General features: G+C 38.8%; 2 long non-coding RNA genes across 2 annotated transcripts; both read left to right on the plus strand.

The window, feature by feature from the left end:
• Positions 1-115: 115 nt before the first annotated feature.
• Positions 116-9,814, plus strand: LOC147601625 (uncharacterized). The gene is made up of 3 exons (XR_015257880.1): positions 116-406; positions 5,231-5,266; positions 9,695-9,814. It is a non-coding gene; the product is annotated as an uncharacterized LOC147601625 (long non-coding RNA).
• A 1,555-nt stretch (positions 9,815-11,369) lies between these two features.
• On the plus strand, positions 11,370-17,731 carry LOC147601626 (uncharacterized). Its single transcript, XR_015257879.1, has 4 exons — positions 11,370-12,188; positions 12,915-13,070; positions 14,010-14,234; positions 17,378-17,731. It is a non-coding gene; the product is annotated as an uncharacterized LOC147601626 (long non-coding RNA).
• Positions 17,732-18,815: the final 1,084 nt, after the last annotated feature.

The raw sequence follows: 18,815 nt of genomic DNA on the forward strand, positions 1-18,815 counted from the left end.
CAGCGGTGGGCGGGACCCCATCGCGCCGCCGCCGGGTTGCCGGGAGGTGACCTCCCCGCCTTCAGCGGGGCGGAGCGGGGCGGTCGTTCCCTGAGGAGGGCGAGGAGATGGCGGCTGCCGGGGTGCTTCCTCCCGCCGCCGCCCACCGGCCATTCTCAGCGCGGCGGCTCCCCGCCGCCCGCAAGGGGCTGGCCCCGCGCCGCAGCCCGGGGTGGCGGAGCGGGGGCGGCCCGCTAGGCTCGGGGCGTCGGTTGGGAGAGTGAGGGCGTTACAGAAGCTGTGGGCCTTCGTCTGCCTGTGGGTCCTGCACAGGCACAGCTGTTTGTTTGGGTTTGGTTTTTTCCGGAGCTCCCAAGGTACCCGCGCACGTCGCACAGCGCCTCTGGAGGCTGGGCAGTGCCGTTTGGTAAGTGAAAGGCTGGAGCAACAAGAAAACGTGTTTCTAGGTGAAACTGGAAATTCCTCTGTACCACGTTTTCATTCTTTCTCAGGTAGTCTGCTGCCTTGTGCTGTAATGACAGATCCAGGTCTTCAGGTTCCTGGTGTTACCGGTGTGGCTGCAGTAGTTAACATTGGCGGTCTATATCACGTCTGCTAACTCTGTCAAACTTCTGTCGTAGTTTGGAGAGAATTTAATCGCATATGGAAACTCAGAAAAAAGTTCGCTCCTTGTGACAGTGCAGAAATCTACTCGGTTTTTTTTGTAATCATGATTTACTGACCATACACAATTAAAGTTTTGCATGTTATGTGTTGGTTTACATAAGACAATTACTTGCAGTTCCGTAGCCATTTTGTCACATTAAGAATAACAGGTCAGTGCTTTTATATCCCCCCAAAATCCAAGACTAATAAATATCACACAAATATCTCATTTTCTCCTACAATGCCTGCTCTGCTATTCAGAGATGATGAAGATAAGAGTTTGTAGCTTGCTCCTTCTTTTCCAGGTATGGAGAGGCGGCAAACTGCAAGCTACATATGGGATTCTGGCAGCCCACAGCTTACTTTTGCCACTGTCTACCAGTAATCAAAACGTGGGGATAAAAGAGTATTTTGATGATGTGATGGGACAAACATGCTGTCATGTTCCAGAATGCACAAACAGCATTTCCTCATGTAAACCTGTCCATGTGTACTGTGGTTTCATACACATTAAACATGTTGATGGGATGCATCAGTATTTCTAGTCACGTGACCGACACGACTAGATATTTAATGATCTCTAACAAGTAAAAGGGGTGCTTAGAGTTTGTGAGTGGCTTCTTTATGAACTGAATAGCTTATCCCTAAAGAAAGGTTAGGCACCAGTGCCGTAGTTCATCTGCAGATGGACATCAGTATGAAGCTACGACTGTGAGCCTACACCTTTCCCAAAAGAATATGCCTTCATGACAAATGGCACATGACGTGATCATATGTCATATTTTATTTATACATTCTCAGCTGTTAGGGGCATCAAAGTGTGCTTCGAATAATGAGAAGTAATAATGGAAGCACATATTGTGTTAGTTGACCTTGTGAGAGTTAGTTTTGGTTGATGAAGTTTTTGAACTGTCAGTTTTGGCTTCTTCCACTCTTTCTGCAGCAGGTAAGCTGCTGGAATAGGTAGAAAAGTACTAACTTTCTTCATTTCACTTTAAAAAGTAAAGTGTTCCCAGTATCATCTTGCAGGTAGGACTTTTTCCAGTTCATTGTTTAGCAACCAAGATTATGTTACTTCAAAATAAAATCTCCACTGCACTTCCAGTAACAAATACAGAATTTATGGAACATACTAGTGAAGATTTTTCTGTGGCACTCTTGGGCAACTAGTAATGCAAATAATTCATCCATAAAAGACAGAGCTGCCTCTGAAGTGCTTTTAGTCTGTTGCTTTTTTCTGGATGGTATTAAAGTTGAGTTTGTACTTAGCAATGTGGTCACATATTGCTATTTTGTCATATTTGGCCTAGTACTTGTTTATCAGTGAATTGCTGTATTCTACTCCTGAAACTGAGAACTAGATAACTACTGTTAAATTATTTTAGTGATCGTCTCTTATTCGAGCTGGGAATTGTGACTTGAAATTAGGGTAACAAGTGTTTCTGTCCGTAGGTTTGCATTCAATTTTTTTGGTACATCGTTGTTGTTAACCTTTTCAAACTAGTACTCATGAGTAGAATTGTACAGACATTCAAAATGACAAATTTACTGTTCTTCTGAACAAGTGTAGTAGAAGAGGCACATTCATTTGTCAGTAATGTCTTGTCATACTCATAAGAGAAAAAACTCAAACCAATGAACCTTCTTTTCTGTCTCTTGCGAAGTGGTTGCTGCAGGAACCCATTTTTCAGCAGTTTGTATTAAATTGATTTTCCTTTGTAGATGAGACCAAATCACATCTGTTTTGACAACGTGGTTACTGTTACAGCTTGTTCTTTCTAAGCATGCAAAACCAACTGTTCATTACAACACACAGCTTGCTAATAATGTCCTACAAAATATTACAATAAAAGGTCACCCACTGTATTGGAATTAAATTCAAAAGATACTTTCCTTAAACTTTTTATAATTTTAGTGTAAGTGGGATTCAGGTCAAATGTACTAAACAACTGATCCACATGGTTAAACAGCTCTGTCTCTGAGTATAGATCGGTTTAACAGTGTCACGTGTGACACAGTATATTCTTATTGTGGATTTTCTTGAGAAAGGGTGTTCACAGAAGTGTGCCCTGTGTACCAGCTGCTTCTCTTCTTTCCTTCACACAGCCAGGTAATAATTTTCAGGGCACAGAAATTTTCCCTGATAGCTTTCTTTTCTCGTGTCTGCTAATTCTGATGTTTGACTAAAAGCTTGTAGGTTATTTCTTTTCTTTAACGGTAGAAGCCAGAAAATGAATAGCAAGAAAGTCAATATTTCTCAGCCAGGTTTCTCTTGCAAACAAAATCTGTGCTGTGGCCTAGAAGAGCACAAGTGCATGTGTTTTGTATGCAAATGAAACAAAGTTGATTCTGTATAGCTAATGGTCTACATTTATGTAGTGTTGCAGACTGAAACAGAGAAAGGATATCTGTAAAATAAGAAAAGTTATGGGAAAACAGGACTTCTTCCATCGTAACACAAATCTACAGTCTCATACTGTACAAAATATCATATTCGCAGTAAACAAAAAAAAAAACAACCTCAAAACCCCAGACAAGAATAACAAAAAACAGAGCATGCAAACAGTAAAAGGACTATGAAAGTTTTCAGTGCTTTTGTTTGGCTCCTGTTTCACCTAGGCTGTTAGAAGGTCTAAGAGCTTAGCAGTCTTCTGGTGAGCTAATGACTCAGCCAAAGGGTAAAGGAGAGCATCAGTCATCTTCCCTGCAAGTTCAAGCTAGTTGATCTGCACTATTCAAATAATTGAAATACTGAAAATTGGCCCCTAAAACCAGAGATGCTTATGACTGGGCATGAAGCAATGAGCTGGTTTGAAGGGGGAAGAAGTAATACCCAAGGAAATGGGTACTGTAAGAAACTGATGGAGGCATCTTTGCCTGGAGGAGAAGCAGGATGATGTGAGCATGCTGTGGGTACTGGTTCATGTTTATAATGTATTATAGTAACACTTCCATGAAGGATATTGTTTTAACTTGGTTTTTTTTTTTATTTGTGGCTGGGAATGAAGACAAAAAACACTTGGAACGATGTATCCATTAAATAAGAAAAACAAGAACCCCAATTGCTGGAATGACAAAATTAGTAATACCATCGGTGTTTGAAATTTTTTGTTACTAAAAAAAACCCCTCTTTGAATTTCTTTTGCCTCATAGTTCATGTGATCAGCAACAACGATAAAATCAGAAATAAAATTGTGGAGGTTTTAACTGAGACAAGAAGAATGTGAATCCCAACTGTTTTATTAACTTGATTAGCAGTAATTCCACAAGTGCTGTGTTTTCATAGCAAATAAATACCACTAACACTCATTGTAAACTGGCCAAATGTTTCAGTTTTTATGGGTAAAGGAGAGAATTGAGATTCTTACAAACAAGACTGAATCACTTAAGCGTCAGTCTCTGGTTCAGGGAAATAATATCACTCAGTCTGACGGCTTTAGCTTGTCTTTGGTTTTTTGGTCCAAAGGGTACATTTCAATTAAAGAATTCCAGACCTCTAAATCTTTATCTCAATGCACCACAAAGTCAAGTCATGCAACAGTGCATGCAACTCAGAATGCTGAAGAAGGTGACAAAGTGAAGTGACACATTAAAGTTTATGAAAGATCACTGTAAACTCTACATAGGAAATCCCAGCTGACCTCCATTAGGCACTTACCACTCTCACTTAGATTTCACCTTCAATTTACTGTCAAGAACCTGCATTAAATTCATCTGCTTGGGAACAGAGTTTGAGTTTAGGGGGAACTTACATTTTAAAGATACTACAGTAGATATTTTGTACTTGAGGATTACGCTGTAAATCGGTATAAATAATACAAGAACATAAGCAAGAGGTATTTAATGTATTTCCATTACAGGCTGAATCTTTACGATGTCAGTAAAAATGGTAGTATATTATAACTATACATTCTATTTCACTTTATTATTACAATTAAACTTTCTATTTTTGTTGTGCCATAGTAATGATGGTCCTTTTCTTCCATTCCATTTTAGTATTCCCTTTCATTTAGTCTAATAAATCCCAGCTACTCTGCAGTACTACTACTGGTCTGCGAAACATTCCTTGTCATTTCACAAAGAGACAAATAGAAAAGGAAACTGCTACAGTCAAAATAAAAAAGACTAAGGCTATCTGGTTTTGTCATGTGGGAAATGTCAGAATTCTGAAATACTTTTTTTCTGGAATGTTGTAAAGACCTAGATTACTTAGGAATAAATGTGTTTTGAGTTTTTGCATTTAGCATATTTTCAAAACATACGTGGAATACAGAGCAGTAATGCATATAAAAAAACTTCTGTCCAGATTAGAATCTCTTTCATATGAATTTTTGTGTGATACTCGTTGGCTGTACTCTGGTCACTGTCTGATATGGGGTATTTCCACAAAAAGTGGTATTGTCAGATGCCTGTCTAGAAAATTAGTAAAATTATCAGAGCAGTAGAATCAAAAAGCAAAGTGTAGTAATTTCATATTTTCAATACAATAACGAAACAATTTATTCATTTTAAAATAAAACAAAACTAACTGATAATATGGAGTTGAGTGCAAGCACAGGAATGATTTGATTATTTTTCGTTGCAGCTCCTGAGGCCATTGAAGGAGAAACAGCAGTCTGAGGTGAGACAGCGTTCAGTAGAACCCCATCAGATGCTTTTAGAGAGCTTTGACAAGAACTGCTGTTGTGCTTGAAAATTGAATGTTACCTGCTGCAAAACTTTACTGTTGTTTGAAACTTGACTTTCCCGTTCTCCTCATCGGCACTTAATAATGAAAATTGAGAGTTATATTTGAAGACACTGCTACTTTTTGCCATAGATAGTTCCTTTAAAAACACAGCAGTTCTTGTATGCATGTTTTTATGATGGCAGTACTTGGCCGAGGACGAAAAGAATAATCTGATTCCTTCCATACTTTCAATGATACGCAAAAATCTGATGGATTAAAGGATTTTCTGAGGCCAAAACTAATACCCATATTTACTCATTCTTTGTTTTTAAATTAAGCTTTTTTTTTCAGCATCTGAGCAATTAAGGTTTCAAAAGCTCTAGGAGGATTTTCCTCTAAAGATATTTGAATGTAACCCTTTTATTTGTTAACAGATCTCAACTAGATTTTTGTTGCTAAAGAATATATTGTTATAACAGCACACTTCTATGAAGATTTTAAAGGACGTAAAAGATGCTTGTTTTAGGCAAGTCTTTACTATGATTGAAACAAGATGAGGAAAACAGTGAAAATATTCTGATTATTCTGATTTCCAAAAAAGTCCTTCCTCTCAGTATACTTGTTTTTATACCCCTTCTGACCTTAGTACATTGTATTAAAGTGAGGCAACCATGAAACTGAGAATGTAAATCTTTGCAATCAGTTGACAGCATTGCACATGAGAATGAAATATTCTTTGAGATCTTCAGTACATGGAACATCAGAATTAGTAATTTAGTTTTATAATGAGGAGTAATTAAGGCCTGTCATAGATACTAGAAGGTATCAGGGAAAGCTCTTGTCTTCCTTTGCAAGTCTTGTGTAGTGCTATCAGAATTAAATGAAGCTCAACTCATGGTTAATGAAATTCTTACTATTCTATTAAAATAAAACTTGATCTCTTAAAATGCTCTCCCTTTTCCCTTTCATACATAATTTCTGTCCAGACTTTGTCTATTTTAGCATAATAATATGCCATATTTAGGCCAGATAAATATTTTTAGATTTTAATTTTAAAATATTGTGAAATAGACACACAAGTATATCTTCTTTATATATTGACAGCCTAATTCACATATCTGTAAGTTCATCTTAGATTCTTTCCACTAACTCACAGAACACCAATGACATTTCAGGAAAGTATCTATCAGCATTTCAGTGTGGCAATGCTGCTGCTTTTCAGTTAGGATTATTAAAAATCTCAAACAGTAATCTCCTAGAAGTACAGAATGGCAGTAAGAGAGCCATGTGTAACAGTACATACTGGAGCAATTAATGAGATTTCTGTAGGTTTTTCTGTAGCTTCCTACCTAAAGAAAAAACCAAACAAAACACCAAGCAAACAAACAAACAAAAACCTCAAATCCCCACAAAACAGTAGGGACAGATTAGTTGTGTGCCTTTCACTGCTTCCTGTAAGGTGTTATATGGACTCTTAAAGTTTTTATTTTGGATGATGGCCGTTTCAGCAAGAATTTTAGCAGATGCAGAGGACATTCAAGGAACTTCTGAAAGTTCCTTATGTTCTGCTTTATGAAGTCTGTTAGGCATACTTAGCACAAGCTGTGAATTTGACCCTGGTTTTTGAGCATTTCAAAGGTCCAAGTAAAATGACATTTCTGTAGTGCTTTTATTCTTTCCTTTTTTTTTTTCCAAGCATATATTAAGTACACATCTGAAGAAACCACATTTTACTCCTTTATTTTAGGTTTAGATAGCAGTCACAAGAGGTTAGGTGCTGTTAAGTGTAATGAAGCATGAGGATGACAAGATAAATGAACCAGAGGCTTTTCAGCTTGATCACATCCTCCAGTGCATAATGGTACAGATTTTGTATTCCAGACACAAATGTCACTTTGCAGTTGAAATCATGCTAGATGAATCTGTGTGAGTAAGTATAACCAAGATAGCTTTTTTTTTCCCACCCAATTACATTCCTATTGTAAATATAGAAAGGAAAATGAGTCCTCCTGAGTTAAGAGATGAGTTAATTGTGTGTGGGATTTGTGATGGAAAGTTCTTTCTAAAATAAACACAGTAATAAAAGTTGTTCTTCTTTCCTTTCACATTTTAGGGGGAAAGACTGCTGCTAGTGACAGAGTACTAGACTGATACTGGTGTTTTTTAGGATGTTAGTATTTGACTAGTGCATATAGCACTATGTATTAGAATTGTTAATTGTATCATTGTAAAGTATTTTCTGTAGTTTTTCTGTTAAATGTCTTTAAAACCATGTGCAGAATCTTACCTCCCATGTTGTATATTAGTTCCAGCAACTCTGATATGAACAATACGCTGGTGGGCTTTTGAAAACCTGAAGAACAATAATTGCCAGAGAGCCTAGATGGGATTTTAAAAAGAAATTTACAAATTACTTAACTGCTATTAAAAAATTTAAAAAGAAGTGCTGACTAAAGGTCTCAATAAGTTATATCAGCTTTTATTAATTTAGTTCCTCTACTTCATTACAGAAAGACTCTATTGATCCAGAATTTATTAGCAGTGTTTCATTAAAGCCAGAGGAGGGCAGACTTGAATTGGAAACTATTTTTTGCTACTTCAGTTACTTGAACTTAAAATACCAGATAGTCCCTCGAGCTCGAAGCTGATGACAATCTCATCACCTCTCTACTATTCTAATTACACTTGTGCTGGATAAAAGCTTCTTTTACAATTGCTGTTTGACAAAATGAGTGTTTTGCTATGTCACAGTAAGAATAGCAAATGTTTAAATAAATATGCTAATACGAAAGTGGATAAGTCAGTATCTTAGCAGCTGTGTGTTGCTTGTAGGGGAGAATGCACACTGCTTAAAAATTAACCATGTGTATCTTAAAATGGTTTTTAAAAGCTAGTGAATATCATTGTTCCCACTTTACAGATGAAGAAACTGAGGAATACCGTGGTAGCCTTGCAAGTTACCCATCTAGGTGACCTACAGAAGCAAGAACAAAATCCAGTTTTCTGAGACCTGGTCCGATGCTCAAGCATATCTTTTGCACAAATAAACTGTGACATGTCTCCCTCTTGCAAACGTTATGGAAATGATTGCTAGCATCCCAAATTGCTGAGGCTGAGGAGCTTACACTGATGAAATTGCAAGTAATCCGACAGACATGTTGTAGCTCTTGAGAAGAATATTCTGAAGATGGGTGGCAATCGGGTCAGATCAGATGACTGAAGGTCTGCTTTAAGAATAGTATTTTATTATTAAAACAAGTACTCTGCATTTTTATGTATGTTTGTCATTCTTTAAGTTAGGCTGTAGTCTTCTCAAAGAATGAAGAGCCTTTCTGTGTAGACCTTTAAAGCCAATCCAGGCTCGGTACTAGGAAATGTATGGTTAAAAAGTCAATTTGCATATAGGTGAAGGATTAAGATCCTAATAGACTGTTCCTCTCTTCCCTTTGTTTTTGATTATAAGGGTTTCAAATTATGAGTGCTAAAATAGGCTTCCTATTCACACACCAAGCCCACCATGTTTACGTACCCGTGGTCAGTAACATTCATGGGATTAGTGTGACTGTCTATTTCATTTTCTTTATATGCTTAGGAGGTCATTACCCATTGTAATTATAAAAATACCCATTGTAATTTATAAATTACCCATTGTAATTATAAATTACCCATTGTAATTTATAAAAATACCTTGATTTTTTTATCTAGATGCCTTAGTGTAAACTGTTCTTTCTGTTTCTAGAGAAGGCTGGAGGCATGCTGTTACAAAGCTTGCTGTTCCTCAGACTTGTATAAGATACACCACAGAACATTTGGTGCTGCATATTGAAAACTCCATTTGTAGAACGAATGAGCACACTGCACAATGAATTTTTTCCTTTTTTTCTTACTGCTGATTTGCAGTAGAGATTTGTTGATGGTGGGAATTAGTCATTGGTTTGTATGACTGTAATGAAAAGGACCCCATCAAAAACTATAAATTAGAATGTGAATGAGTGGGCACTTACAGTTTGGACTCAAATACTGTATAACCTATTACTGTGTTATTCATTTTTGGTATATTTGCAGAAAAATAATGTTAAAATAGGAGTCAGAAATATCTAGCAGTGAATTAAAGTAAATTAAAACAATGTAGGAATTATTCCAAAACTTACTGCTGTAAATTCAAGCAATTAATTTCAGGTTAACCTTCAAAGAAGTAAGTCCAGAGACAGAGATGTGCAGGAAGGGCTTTCAGAGAACCTTTATGATAGCCTGTTACTGACTTTTCAACTCTGTATTCAAGATTTTGTAGATACTGTGTGCAGGTTTGTAAGAACAGATTACAAAAGAGTCCAATTTGAATTCCTTTAATATTCTTGGTGATTTCTCCTTGTACTTCAGAATTTTATATCTCACAAAGAGCTGACATCTCCAAATAATCATCACTTTCCCTAACTCACAGAGGCCTGAAAATGCAGTTGTCTCAAAAGGGAAAAGATTAATTTTCTCTACTGCAGAAGGTAAGCTCTCCTCTCTTCAAAATAACCACTAATTGAAGGCATTTATTTACAGACTGATTTTATATTAAACCACTATATCCCTTAGCTCAAGAAGAAGCAAGAACTGTAACAATTCAATTAACTAAAACTGCTGCTTTGAGAAGTGTAGTTCCCACTGTCAAACTTCTTTAATTCATCCCTAATTATACATTGCTACCTATAAATTAAAAAAAAAATCATATTCCCAGAGCAAATGCTATGACTTTGGGAAGGATACATATAATATACCGTATTCTGAGTCTAAAATTAAACCTTAATTCCAATGTAGCACCAGTGCCTTCCGGAATTTTTTAGATTTGCTGTATTTCAGTGCAATGAGGCTTTAGCTCTCGTTTAATCCCCTCTCTGTCTCTTGTAACAGTGCTAACACGTTCTTCATTCCCCGTGCAGAAGTACAATATAGTGGAAGAGCTAGCACATTCTCCAGCAAGAGAGCAAAGGTGCGGGTTTATAGGAAGGACAACATCCATCTGCTCCCTAGATAGATCTAAGCCCATCTCCCCAGCTTACAGGTGGCTTTTTTAACCTTTCACTCCATGGTAAAAAACAAAACTTTTGTTGTATAATTCCCTTTATATGAAAACCACAGATAAATCTGCTCTACACTCGGAAGTTTTTTTGGCAGACAACTTGTAAACTATAAGTATAAAAATCATGTATAAATAGAAAAAGTATTGATAAAGCAATTATGTAAAATAAGGTGTAGTTGCATATGCATATGCAAAATTATTGCATAAAATGTCCTGAATATGGGGAAAAATGAGAGGAGAGTTCCACTGCACCTGTTATGTATTTTCAATACAAGCAGTTAAAGGAGAGTTTTACCTTGTTATTGTTGCCTGTGTAACTGATTAAATCTTTCAGTTAAAACTGTTAACCATTATTAAGGAGAAATAAGCCTGAGCTTTTAGGGGCATAGCAAGTGTTTTCTGCTCTAAGCTTCACACATTTACAGCTCTGCCTGCTCCTTGCAGGGGGGTTGGACTAGATGACCTTTGAAGGTCCCTTCCAACCCAAACCATTCTATGATTCTATGATCTCTTCTTACACTAATCCTAGGTGGCGTATATTCTCTTTGGTTTGTACCCAACTTTCCCTGTTATTTGTAATATATACATGAAATATTTAAAAAATAATTATTAAAAAGCAGTTGGGATATTACTGCCTCAAAAGCACATCATTGTTGTGTACAGTTGTGTTTGTTCTGCTGAGCAGCCCCAATTCAATCACAGAGGGAGTTGCAGATAGTGGAAAAGAGCTGTCTTAGAGCAGTAGCTGTTGCTATAGGCAGATTGACCAAAAAACTGTTGCTATGTTTCTTTACATGGAAGCAAATGGATAGATATTTACTGTCTTAATAAAGAACATGACATTGTTTTGTGCCTGAGACAAAAAAAATAAAACGGTATTTTATTGGGAAAGTATACTTAGTTTTGAGTTAAAAAAAAATCAAAGGAATTTGAATGTGCCATGTATGAAGCTTATACAATTGGATTTGGTCAAAATCAGTTACTCTGGTAATGTACTTACAGAGATGGAAGTTTTAATGGGAGTGAAAAGATACTTCTGCATCTATGGAAATTAAAGCCTGCTGCCATTAAGTTGCCAGGACTCTTCAATGCGTGCTGAAGTGTCCTTCTCCCTTTCAGTAAATTAAGCATGTTCATACTTACTGTCACAAGCACCAGAAAAACACTAACGATTGCTTCCATGTTTAGATCTTTGTGGAGTCTACTACCTGTGAGCAGACTCCACTTAAATTATCTGAAGCTACTAACCCCTCATCTCATTCTTGACATACTTCAGCCTCCAGCCGTCTGCTGCAACTTCTGTTACACCTTCTGGGAATCTATATATAGCCATTTCTTTTTTTCTCCCCAGTTGGCTCTAAGCCAGAAATACATCCACTGGCACAAATGCTTCTTAACCTTGTTCACACTGCTTTTTTTTTTTTTTTCCTTTCTGCTTCTTTGGTGGTTATATGCTTTTATAGTAAATTTAGTATTTGTGGAGTTTTCTGTATAATAAACCAGTGATTACCATGAATTTTCTAAACTACAGTTCATCTCATTTTAAGTGCACTGAATAAACTTACTTCTTCGTGGTCATTTTGTGGGGATCTTACTGTAACATAGGAGCCATAAACATTGACCCATTAATCAGCTTTCTGATTCGGTTGTATTCTTCCTACTCAGTAGGCATAAGACCCAGTTCACAGAGGAGACCTTCAGCGTTTGCAGAGTAACCAGCACTTTGAAGGCTGAAAAAACATGAAGGCACAAAGCTTTCTCAGCAGCTGTCTGGCAAGTTGGAGTGTCCCTGACATCAAGGAGCAGGTTTGTAACTCATGGGGAAGGTTGTGTTTGCCGTAGGAGTGATATTGGTATCCAAACTAGCTTGTCTTAAGTTAATTCTGAAAAGCCTGCAGCTCACACACGTGTAAGTATATAGATATTTATGCATGCATTATATGTACATAAATGTACATACACAGTACAGAACTGTAGGTTTATCAGAATTAATTTAAAATGAGCCAGCTTGGATATCAATACCAACACCATTACTGAGTATATTTTTTAAAGTATTTTTTAAAAGGTCTTTAATGTACTTATCTTATAATTGTGATGAATGCAATATCAGAGTCCAATCTAAACTTGGAAAAAGTGAGAAAGTGTGTGGTGACAAAAATAGTGGGGGACCATGGCTATGATTGCAATCTTCATCATGAACAAGGACCCTACATTAGGACTGTACATGGGACAGTGCGTGGCATCTCTTGATACATTCTTCTGTGGGATCTTAACCACATTTAACTTCAATTTTTAATTAGATCTCAACATTAGAACAGAAAGACAAATTCTGTAGCTTGTGCAAAATTATGTTTATCTCCAACTTAGATAAATCCAGCCTTGCACCTTCCAGTCCTCTGGGGTGTTCAGATACCTGTCCCAAGAAGCCATTACTCAGCATTGGAACCTGTGGAGTAAACGGTTAGATCAGTGAAGTTTTGTTCTCTTTAAGGTATTGCATCATGCATTTGCGATTGTTTTTCTTCCCTTAAGGCAGCTGGAGTTTTCAGGCTGTCCTGTTTAACTGCATCTGTGTTGCGAGTTACTGACATAGGAAACACATCTTAGCCCCCAGTGTCACAAAGGAATCCAGTTACAAAAAGAACAACAAGGTTACTAAGAGAACAGATTTCAAGATTCTACTTCCAGGTAATAGCAAGTAGCTAAAATAGGGCTAAAAGGCAGGACCATGCAGGCTAGTGCTGGTCAGTTTTCAGCTGATCAACATTGGGTTTTGATAACTAGCTGCAGAAGAGTAATTGGTGACTTTACTGCGCTATGCTACATTTTAAACTGTCTAATGCTATTATATGGTAGTACGCTCTAATGCTGGCTGCGAAATGCAGACTCTCCCCTCTTGCGTCCATACTCTGCAGTGATTTGGACTAGGAAACAGCTTCAAGATATAAGGTATTCACCTCCTGCCAGCGATAACATGTAACTTACATTGCTGGGCACAAGCAAGAAGATACCAAAGCATGGATGGTTTGCTTTTCTCCCACTAACAGTAAATTTAGAGCAGTAACTTCACGATACCAGTGGGAGCGATGTGTTCAAATCCGTCACCACACATCATGGGAAATACAAAGGATCAGTTTTCCATTTACTGTTTTGGCAGGCATAATTTTGTTATTTTTCAAGCTGTTTATATTGGCTGCCTCAGTGTCTTAATTATTTCACATGTACTTCAGCATTTTAATAAGTCTGTGCTTCAGGAGACACAGGGGACAGAGCTTCCCCAGATTTTAGAGTTTTGTTTCACTGAGTATAAAACAATATTTACAAGCTTCATTTACATTTCAACAGAGCATTTGTCTGTGTGCTGTCAAAGACTTTGTGTGGTATTAGATTATATATTTTAGTGAGAATATAAATCCTGATAAAAGGGGATCGGGAATCCAAGAAGGAATGTAAGGCTGTAGAGGCTGGTAACAGGAAAATGAAGGCTGATGTGAACAAAGTATGAATGGAAATGTGTGCGAGCACCAGCAGGAACAGCAGAATAGAAGGTTAAGAGAATGAACTGTGTTGTTAACAAAGGAAACCATTCCCAGCAGTAAAATTGAGAAATTATTGTGTTTATGTCAGGGCCGAAAGACCTGCGCTTCGAGAACAGCCACAACACAGACAACCTGTCAGCGAAAGACCCAACGTCCTGACCCAAGGAGGATGGTAACAAGGTTGCAGTATCAGATAGTCCTTGCCTTTCCTGTTAGCCCATCAGGAACACACACGTTGAAAACAAGGAAAAAGCAGCAACGGGCAGCAACCTGGACTATCCTTTATGAAGAAGGAAGTAAGCAGGATTCTGAGGTAAAGGATGATCACGTACCAGCTGATGCCTCTTACGTGATATGAAACATCTGTCTAGGAACCTTTGTTGCCCCCAGGCAAGGGGAACCTTGGACATGTAGTGAGGGCTTGGCAGCTGTCATCCCCTGTCCTCCGTGTCAAACACAAATGATCCTGGCCAGGCCAGCTGGATACATACGTCTTGGTGCTCATGAGTATGTGAGCATCGGCGTCTGAATGAATGAAATCTGTAGGAGAATGAGTGTGAGTGGATAAAATCAACTTGTTCAAATATTTTGTTAATAAATACCTCCTTGCCCCTTCATAAGATCCCACGCTGAACTTTCTTGCACTAATTTATCTGTTACAGCTATTTCCTGTTGTTATACAAATGAAGTCATTTGTGTTAAGGTCATAACTTCCCCACAGACATCATAACTTGCCCACAGACAGAGGGGCAAAAATATTCATGACTTCATCTGACAGCTGCATTAATTCCTAGATGTGGCATAATAACAAACTGTATGTCAGTTTATCCACAAGTATATAGATGGTATTTCCTCCAAATAGTTTTTTTCCTAATTCCCTGGTTTGCTCAAATATGGACTTTGTACAGCATTTCATGCTGTGGAGTTTAAGTTCCTCTGAGGACCTCCATGAACTGCTGGAGTGAAATAAGAATAAATCATCATCTATTGCTAAAGAATTTCATTCATTATTTCATGGCAAGCCACATGAAAAATAAAGGGTTGGAGGGAAAGTGAAGGAGGAAGGATGAAAAGATCTGCTTTAAGTCCTTAAACATTAATGAAAATGAGGAAATAACATGTTGGCATGAGACAAGGAAGATATGGACTTGGCTGAAGTCACAGTACGACTCAAAGTCAGCAGGGTGCTTGAATACTGCCTTTCAACATCCCACATGAATCTGGATCCGCAGTGCCAGAGAAGGAGACTGCTAGCAGAGAAGGCCGGGCTGCTGCACGTGAAAATGAAGACTGAGAAGTGGTGTTTCTTTCATGGGCTTTGACAGACTTCACATACCAAGTTCTCTAAATGACAAGGTTAGGGCAACAAACCGCACTGCCTTTTGCACTCCCCAGTAAAAGTCTGGGGCAGAAATAAATAACGTTGTCCTCTGTCTTACCATAACAGCATTAAAAGAAGCTGTAGTGTGTATATCCATTTAGCTATAGTGTATATATAGCTTGTACTCTTAAAATGGCCACCCAGATGTCAGTGAGGCTCAACATCCTTGTGATAAGTACTGCAAAAGCCTTCCTCCCAGAGGACTGAACGTTAGTTGTTGCCTGGGAGCCAGCTGTATTTGATCTTAGGCATTTACCACAAAAAGAGCTAGATGTTTGCTCTGACACAATTACATATTTATTCTTTCAAATTTAATTTGGGCTTCTGCACAAAGCAGGAAGACTGCTGGTAGCTCCCCAGCCAGTTGGCTTCTGCTATGCCCAGAGATAACCATGAGCCGGTCTTTCTAAATGTTTGTTGACAATATTACACTTGCTAGTTTAGCCAAGACTGGTAACACGGTGCGTGACAGACTCCCTCACAGCAAGTGAAGGAGAAGAGGGCAGGTGCTGTAAGGTACTGATGCTACTTAGCCATAGACAAAGCCCTAATAAATGTGAAAGCTTTCAGAAACTGGGTTTCTGGCCAAACAGTCAAATGTTTTACTATTGACATCACAAATTGGATTTTCTAACCGAGTAATATGTCTTAAATGCAGAGCAATCTCAAAACTGTCTTCTCTGGAGAGCCTCTAGATGTACAGAGCTCAAGAGCAGAATCTCACTCCAGATTTGTTCACTTGCAGTTGATGTTAGAAGGCTTGCCAAGCCTCTGCCTTGATGTCTATTTGGCACATGCTTTATCTCAAATCGAAAGATGAGCACTAGGGAGGGGAAAAGCCTGGTTTGCTAAGAACTATATCTGCCAGATGATAAACAGTGTTTTATTTAGGGAGGGAAAGTGATGTGCAAAAAATAGGTTTCAACCTTGTTTGCCCCCTGACACAGCTGGACTGTTTTGTCAGCAGAGCAGGTGACCTGAGGGATACTCCCAGTCATCCTGGCTACCAAGTGTTGCTAGAGGTAGGAGATGACCTAGCTACAAGGGAGCACAAGAGGTCCAGCCTGGCCTGGGGTGACTCCAGAAGCTGCTCCATGGGCCGTTCTCAGGACTGCCTGCGGCTTCTGGTCCCTCACAGCCGACCACAACTACTGTACACTGAAGGTCACGGCAGCACAGCAGAAAATAATCCACTTTCTAGATTGTCCTCAAGGATAAAGATAATTCAGGCATTACTAAATTAGAGCCCCAAAATTACACAGTTGGAGTTTAATTAAGCAGTGGTTCCACCACACTACATGTGCTCAGTCTTAGTTCTGTGCGAGACTGCAGCATCTGTAGTGGGCAGCAAGACAACAAGAAGGAGCTGGAAGAGGTGCTTTATGTATTTTATATAGAACACATAGGAGGGCATTGGAAAAGACACATAATAGTGTTTCTGATATATTTTTCTTGCAAAAGTCCCATTTAGGAACAAAGCATTTCAAAACACCGGCATTTCTGTGGAAGAGGAGTTGGTGTTCCCAGTCAGCCCTGTATAGATGTCAAGTGTTTCTCAAATTGCAAGGTCATGTTTAAGTCTGGCAAGTGAAGTACAGAACAATAGAACAACACAGTGCTGTTCAGCAACAAGACCCTTTTTCCCGGCCAAGCCAGTGAGAAGAAACTGCAATTATGGAATCAATGTCCTGACACTGTAACTGTAAAATACCTTTGATCAGTGGGATTGGTTCCCTTCCTCCAGAGCCAGGTTTGCACTACAATCAGAAACTGCAGTTTGTTCTCACTCACCTCAGGGAAACTGAGTTTCTGTTAACGCAGAGGGAAAGCGAAAAATTCTATAAACACTGCTGAAGGATTCTGTGTTATCTGGAAGCATGCAGTCCATCATGCCACAAGAAGAAATAAATTCCTTTTACCTCAAGCTGTGACAACACTGTGACATCTGTGTAAGCTCTCAGTGACATCAGTGCTGTTGGGTCTTGCTTTCGTCTTTAACCTCTTTGCCTCCTTCGCGGGAATAGTAGTTGTTCCTTATGCAGAACTCCTTATTTCTTTGTTCTCTGTCACTGCAGTTTCCAAGTCTACAAACAACTAGATGAGGGCAGCCACCACTAACCCAAGAAGAGCTTATACCCATCACGAAGAGCTTCTACCCATGTAATCCTAAGATGCGTACATTGCAAAATACCACCTGAGTAAAATGGAAAAGGCACAATGGTATTTTTGTTTCCGCCTGACAGAGCAGACCCATACCATAACTACCCAAAGACAAATGCGGGAAGTGAGATGTATGAGCACACATTTTCAGCTCAAATACCAACATTTCTGGGCATGCTGCCCCGAACAGTCTGGTATTTGAGTAGATACCAGCTCTTGGATAAATTTCTGTACTTTCAGAAATAAAAATGCCTCTCAGAAATTACATTCATCTTTGCCTTTTAGAGCAGAGTACCCCAGAATGATACCTGTTGGGCCTCTTGTTTTCTGCTTGTGGCTTCCAATGAGGGCCAGGGTGAGGTGGAGCAACCCAAGGCCAACAGCAGCCAAATTAGAGAGGGCTTTTATGCCATGGAGGGCGGACATGAGTGATACACCTTTTGAGCAGCCACCATATGACTGAAAGGCAAGCTCCAGAGATGCGCCAAAACCAGAGCCACCACACCACAAACGTGGAACCAAGCAGAGCAAGTGACTGCAGAAAGCTCAGAACTTATGTGCTGAAAGCTCTGGTTCCATGAGATATCCCAATGCTGGCCTGAAAAAAAACAAAGTTGAAAAACATTGATTTTCAAGTAATAATCTGCATGCAAAAGGTGCTTATTTATGAACCTGCGTACCTAAAGCAGGAAGGGTAATGTAGGTGTAATAAAAACACATAATCTAAGATGAAGAATGACGTTCTGTTCTCACAAGCATCATCTCCACCACTCTAACTGGATTCAGAGGTCAAGATATTTGCTGACAGAAAACAGAACATCCACCTTCATTCCGAGTAAGTGGAAATGTTGTGAAAGGATACCAGAGCCTCCCGTTATGTGGTGTAAACAGTGACAGAAGAAAGCGGTACTGTATCTGAACTATGCCGTGCTGATTCAGCCACGTTAATGAAATGGGTGTTTCCTGCCTTACGTTGCGCATGCTGCAAAGTCTTCAGTGAGATTCTGGTCTATGGAAATCAGATTAATTCTGTGCTGTTGTTTTGGAGCCAGCCTTTCTGGCTGCAGCTGTCATGAGGAGAATGTGTTACCAAGGGCTCTGGCCCAAGCAGACGAAGCATTAATCATCCCTTTATTTTCCATCCATGCTTTTAAGTCCTCCATGTGTAAGTTAATGCAACGGTTTAGACACTGAATGCGTTATTGTCCAGACACAATGGATAAATGAATGTTTAAGTGGTGTGCTTTGTCCTGTAGTTGAAGGTAGCTGGATGTTTTCTCACCTTCAAACAAACAAATGTGAAGACTCAGCTCCCATTTTCACCAAAATACCTCATATTACTCACCAGTTTTT

This window comes from Chlamydotis macqueenii, chromosome 2 (genome assembly GCF_036417535.1).
Source record: "Chlamydotis macqueenii isolate bChlMac1 chromosome 2, bChlMac1.mat, whole genome shotgun sequence".
Taxonomy (NCBI): domain Eukaryota; kingdom Metazoa; phylum Chordata; class Aves; order Otidiformes; family Otididae; genus Chlamydotis; species Chlamydotis macqueenii.